Source organism: Anguilla anguilla, chromosome 1 (genome assembly GCF_013347855.1).
Source record: "Anguilla anguilla isolate fAngAng1 chromosome 1, fAngAng1.pri, whole genome shotgun sequence".
Classification (NCBI taxonomy): Eukaryota; Metazoa; Chordata; class Actinopteri; order Anguilliformes; family Anguillidae; genus Anguilla; species Anguilla anguilla.
The window spans coordinates 66,133,022-66,139,021 of record NC_049201.1 but is presented as its reverse complement, the minus strand read 5'-3'; positions in this window follow the sequence as shown (position 1 = coordinate 66,139,021).

The window sequence follows — 6,000 nt, the reverse complement described above, 5'->3', positions numbered from 1 at the left end:
GGCACACTGACAGACAGGCAGACAGGCGGGCAAACACGTTGGCCGATGGGCTGACGGCCTGGGGGGCAGACAAACAGGCCAACAAACTGGCTGACACACATACGGGTAGACAAACAGACAAACAGGCGGGCAGAAAATTAAACAGGGGGGCCGGGGAACACACGGACACACGGTTGGGAGGACAGACACCAAAGGGAGAATGGACACCAGGGGGAGCGACGAGACCGGGGGAGGGACGACCACTGGGGGGAGCGACGAGACCGGGGGAGGGACGACCACTGGGGGGAGGACAGACTCCGGGGAAGAAGCGACCACTGGGGGAAGCGACGACACCGGGGGAGAGACGACCACTGGGGGAAGGGCGAACACTAGGGGGAGCGAGAACACTAGGGGAAGAACGGACACTGGGGGGCGCGAGAACACTAGGGGGAGCACGAACGCCAGGGGGAGCACGAACGCCAGGGGGCAAGGTGTGGACACTAGGGGGAGCGAGAACACTAGGGAAAGAACGGACACTGGGGGGCGTGAGAACACTAGGGGAAGCACAAACGCCAGGGGGAGCACGAACGCCAGGGGGAGCACGAACGCCAGGGGGCAAGGTGTGGACACTAGGGGGAGCGAGAACACTAGGGAAAGAACGGACACTGGGGGGCGTGAGAACACTAGGGGAAGCACAAACGCCAGGGGGCAAGGTGTGGACACTAGGGGGAGCGAGAACACTAGGGAAAGAACGGACACTGGGGGGCGCGAGAACACTAGGGGGAGCACGAACGCCAGGGGGAGCACGAACGCCAGGGGGCAAGGTGTGGACACTAGGGAGAGCAAGAACACTAGGGGAAGAACGGACACTGGGGGGCGCGAGAACACTAGGGGGAGCACGAACGCTAGGGGGAGAACGAACGCCAGGGGGAGCACGAACGCCAGGGGGAGCACGAACGCTAGGGGGCAAGGCAGGCGGCTTAGCCTGCGGGGCGGCCAGCGCAGTCTGCGGCGGCCCCTGCGGGACAACACATGGGACCGTTGTCCTCTCCGGGGCTCTGGACGGCTCTGGAGGCCTCTCCGGAGCTCTGGACGGCTCCGGAGGCCCCCCCGGGACTCGAGGCGGCTGCGGAGGCTCCCCTGGGGCTTGAGGCGGCTCCGGAGGCCCCCCCGGGGCTCGAGGCACAAGTACAGCCCGAAACTTGGGTGTAGCAGGCGGCCTCCGCGGAAGGGTCAGAGCAGACGAGGCCTCCGGGGCTGGAGGCTGCTCTGGGGGCCTCTCCGGGGCTCGAGGCGGCTCTGGGGGCCTCTCCGGGGCTCGAGGCGGCTCTGGGGGCCTCTCCGGGGCTCGAGGCGGCTCTGGGGGCCTCTCCGGGGCTCGAGGCGGCTCTGGGGGCCTCTCTGGGGCTCGAGGCGGCTCTGGGGGCCTCTCCGGGGCTCGAGGCGGCTCTGGGGGCCTCTCCGGGACTCGAGGCGGCTCTGGGGGTCTCTCCGGGGCTCGAGGCGGCTCTGGGGGCCTCTCCGGGGCTCGAGGCGGATCTGGGAGCCTCTCCGGGGCTCGAGGCGGATCTGGGAGCCTCTCCGGGGCTCGAGGCGGATCTGGGGGCCTCTCCGGGGCTCGAGGCGGTTCTGGGGGCCCCTCCGGGACTTGAGGCAGAGCAGGCCGTGATGGCCGCTCCGGGACTTGAGGCAGAGCAGGCCGTGAAGGCCGCTCCGGGACTTGAGGCAGAGCAGGCCGTGAAGGCCGCTCCGGGACTTGAGGCAGAGCAGGCCGTGAAGGCCGCTCCGGGACTTGAGGCAGAGCAGGCCGTGAAGGCCGCTCCGGGACTTGAGGCAGAGCAGGCCGTGAAGGCCGCTCCGGGAATTGAGGCAGAGCAGGCCGTGAAGGCCGCTCCGGGACTTGAGGCAGAGCAGGCCGTGAAGGCCCCTCCGGCACTCGGGGCAGAGCAGGCCGTGAAGGTCCCTCCGGCACTCGGGGCCGAGCAGGCCGTGAAGGTCCCTCCGGCACTCGGGGCCGAGCAGGCCGTGAAGGTCCCTCCGGCACTCGGGGCAGAGCAGGCCGTGAAGGTCCCTCCGGCACTCGGGGCAGAGCAGGCCGTGAAGGTCCCTCTGGGACTTGGGGTGGAGCAGGCCGAGGGCCCTGCCATCTGGGCTGGGCAGGGGACAGGAACACAGACCACAGCTGTAGGGAACCCGGCTGGGCAGCCGGACGGGACCGGCGGGACCCCCGCGGGCCGGACCCTGGGAAGATTGCAAGCCGCGACCCCTCAAAAGGGTCAGGATCCGCCGGCTGATCAGCTGGAGGTCTGGCCGACCGGGAGGCAGCCCGACCACGGCGCCTCCACGACCGCCCGCCCCGGGCACTGGGAGGTTGAAGCTCCCACCACCCCGATGGCATTTTAAACAAAAAAAAAAAAAAAAAAAAAAAAACAAAAAAAAAAAAATCTCTGCTGGGTCCCAAACTGGCTGGTTCCTTCTGTGACGGTACGGGTGCTGGGACCCAGGCGCAGAGTGGAAAAAACACGAAACTCAAAGGGGAGAAAATTAACAAAGACTTTACTTACAGAAAGGCAAACACACGGAACAGAAAAGGACACGAAGGGCAAAAACACAAACTCAAAAAATCTAAATAAGGCAAACAAACAGGGAACAGAAAGGACACGAAGGGCAAAAACAAACTCAAAAAATATCTAAATAAAACAGAAAACAAGAGGAACTCACAAACATGGGCAGGGCAGAACACAGGCAGGTAGCAGACAAGGGCAGGTCAAACAAAACACAAGTCAGAACAAACACAGGCAGGTACATACGCTTGAAACCAACAGATATCGGGAACAAACACAAGGAACCAGCACCCGAGTCAAGGGAACAGAGAACTTAAATAGACAGGGGTAACAAGACACAGGTGAACTCAAAAAACAATCGAACCAGAAGGAGGGGATAAGACAGGTGGGAACAATGATGGGATAACGAGACAAAGAAACAATCATACAATTAACAGGGGGGGAGCAGGACACAAAACAGAAGTGCCGCCATCTGGCGGCCCAACAGGGGAAACACAGACAGGAAAACAGGACCATGACAGGACAGGTACCCCAATTTTCCCTTACTTTGTACTTTCCCACTTACGCATACACCACGTCATTGCTGTCTGTATTTTTCCAATTTTCCCTTACTCTGTACTTTTTCACTATGCATACACGTCATTGCTTTCTGTATTTTTCCATTATACATACAAGTTCACAGAGTTATAGCCTCCTGTACCTTTTTTACTTTATTCAGGTTACACATGGGTCACTGTAAAGTATTAGTTTTCTAGCATATCTATTTGGCACTAATTTTCTGCTGAGTAAGTATGGTTTTTTTAAGCCTTCTGCGTTTGCCTTTTTCCTACAGTGGATACTGTGGTTTCTTGCGTTTCCATAAGCTTTGCTGCAACTACTGATATAGAGTTATTGGATTACATATTGATTATATTAGTATATAGTTATACATGTGATATATTTTTATCATGCCGCCTTGAGAGTTTGGAGGAAACAGTCTGATCAACATTGATGGGAATACCTTAACTTTAACATGTGACGTCATCACCCTCATGGGGAGTCTCAAAATTCTCCTACACTAACTGCACATTATGTGGTACACAAGAGAAGAGAGATTCTGTGTGTTTATCTTATGGTCAATACTATCTCAGATCAGATGTAGAGATACTTCACTGGTCACCGAAAGTTGTGTACATTCACAAAAAGGGTTTAAACAAAAATGTTACTGAAATATCTGAAAATGGTGCTCCATTAGGACCAATAGCACAATGGTATCCTTGAAAACCTCATTAAATGCAATCTGGAATTTTCTACAGCTACACTTCAGGTTTGTTTTGGAACAATATTTACAGGGCACAAAAATTGTGTTCTTTTTTTTGGAAAATCATTCCAGCAGGTGAATCGTGGTTTGGAAACCATCTTTAGAAATGTCATTTTAGAATGTCCATCATATTGAAACCATTGTTATAGTGGTGATAGGTTCCCAGTTTTATTTAGTATATATATATTGCCTCTATGTCTAGCACCTCTGTAGTGTGTCTCCGTATAACACCTTTAGTGTCTGCGGCAAGGATGTCACATTCCTATGCTAAATGGCTGCGAGGGTTCCCAGGAAGGGACAAGACCATTTGTCTCCGGCCCGCCACTTAACTCAACCTTTTGATGTGTATGACTGCAAACTGTATATCTAGACACCACACAGCGTGATCGGCAGAGATTCTCTCAGCGCAGCGCCCGAATGTGCTGGGTCTGTCTCTCCCTTGCGCATTGAATTAAACATCAAATCCTCTGAGGAAACTTTGTCAGCGTGTTCTTTATCGTCCTGCATTTGACTCCACGAATAAGGGCAAACTATCCTAACAGTGGAAAGAGAAAGTAAAAAGTAGAGTCTTTACTAAAAATGTATGTTAAAATGTATGTTATATGTGTCTGTGTGTGTGTGTGTCTGTGTGTGTGTGTGTGTGTGTGTGTAAAATGTTACATAATTATAAAATGAAAAAGGATATGCAAGTGAAAAGCACCTGAGATTAATATTGAGACAATTTTAAATGGGCTCATTAGAATTATTTTATAAGTGATCGTTAGAAGTGAACTAACCAAATGAATACACTGTCTAAAATGCACTCAGTTGCTAAGACCCTCTCACAGAAATAAATAGGCAAAAATGATAAACACACTACAGCCTCAGAAGGACACAATAGCCATTTGAACTGTCAATATGAAGAAGTGTCAATTGTTACTTTGCAATACACAGCCAAGAGTGAGGGTTTGCTGAGAGAATGACAATATGCACACTGCTGGGGTTTCCCTGATTTTTATGTACCTTATTAACTTTAAAACCAAACTGTATGACTCACTCATAAGAATAGAGTGCATCATAATTAAAGTCTGTGAAAGGTAGTACAGCATGAAACAATTAAGTACTGTGAGCCAGAATGCTATTTTTAATTGTCGTGGGCTCTGTTTTTCATGAGTGGTACATTGCATACTTGTTTTAATTTAACAAACTTACATTTCCTGACATCATGTACATGCAGATGTTCTGACAGATATTTACTCCAAGTAACGTATTCTGAAACAAAATATGGCGACCCTCTTCAAGCATGACAATCCAAACTTTTATGTGAGGAAATACCAACAAAAATTATATAAAAATCTATAGATTTATCTTGATGAATATAATATTACATGTTGGTATTGACCAGTGTGAAACATTAGACCACAGTGAAATATGAAATTTGAGGACAGTATTGTTTGTATGTGTATCCATGCTAATGTTTACATGGCAGTAGCTTTGGATGATAGTGTAGTATAAAGGCTAGAGCAGTGGCTCCCAAACTTGGTCCTGGGGCCCCCCTGTGTATGTTGGTTTTTGCTCCACAGTCGCAATCCCAAAATTTTAACTAGTCTTTAGTTTTTCTTAATTAGGTTCTTTAGATATTTAGAAGGATTATTTACCCTCTTAAGCCACATTATGATAGAAATAGATTTGAAATGCTACGAAGAATAAAATTCCCATCTTCAGATTGTGCTTATTGCGCTATATTATAATTACATAAAAGAGGTAAGAAATAAAAGACTGAGGTCAATCTATTGGCTTCTAATTGGGTTGTTGACACTTTTAATTTCTTTAATAATTCCTTAAACTTTTCAACACAATGAAGGTTTGGCTTATTACCATTTGCTTTGTCTTTGAATTTTTCATTATCTTTCAAATGGTTATTATTAGTGGCCAGGTGTCTACACTTTCATCAACTAGGAGCCTATTTATTCACTTCAGTCTTTAATTTGATCAGTTAAAAATAATTTACCTCTTTATATTGTTTGCAATATAGCTCAGTAAGTGCAACATGACCACAGGAATTTTATTCTTCATGGCATGCATAGCTATTGCTCACATAATGTGAGAAGAGGGTTAGTCCATCCATTATCTATGACTGCTTATCCTGGGCAGGGTCACGGGGAGTGCTGGAGCCTT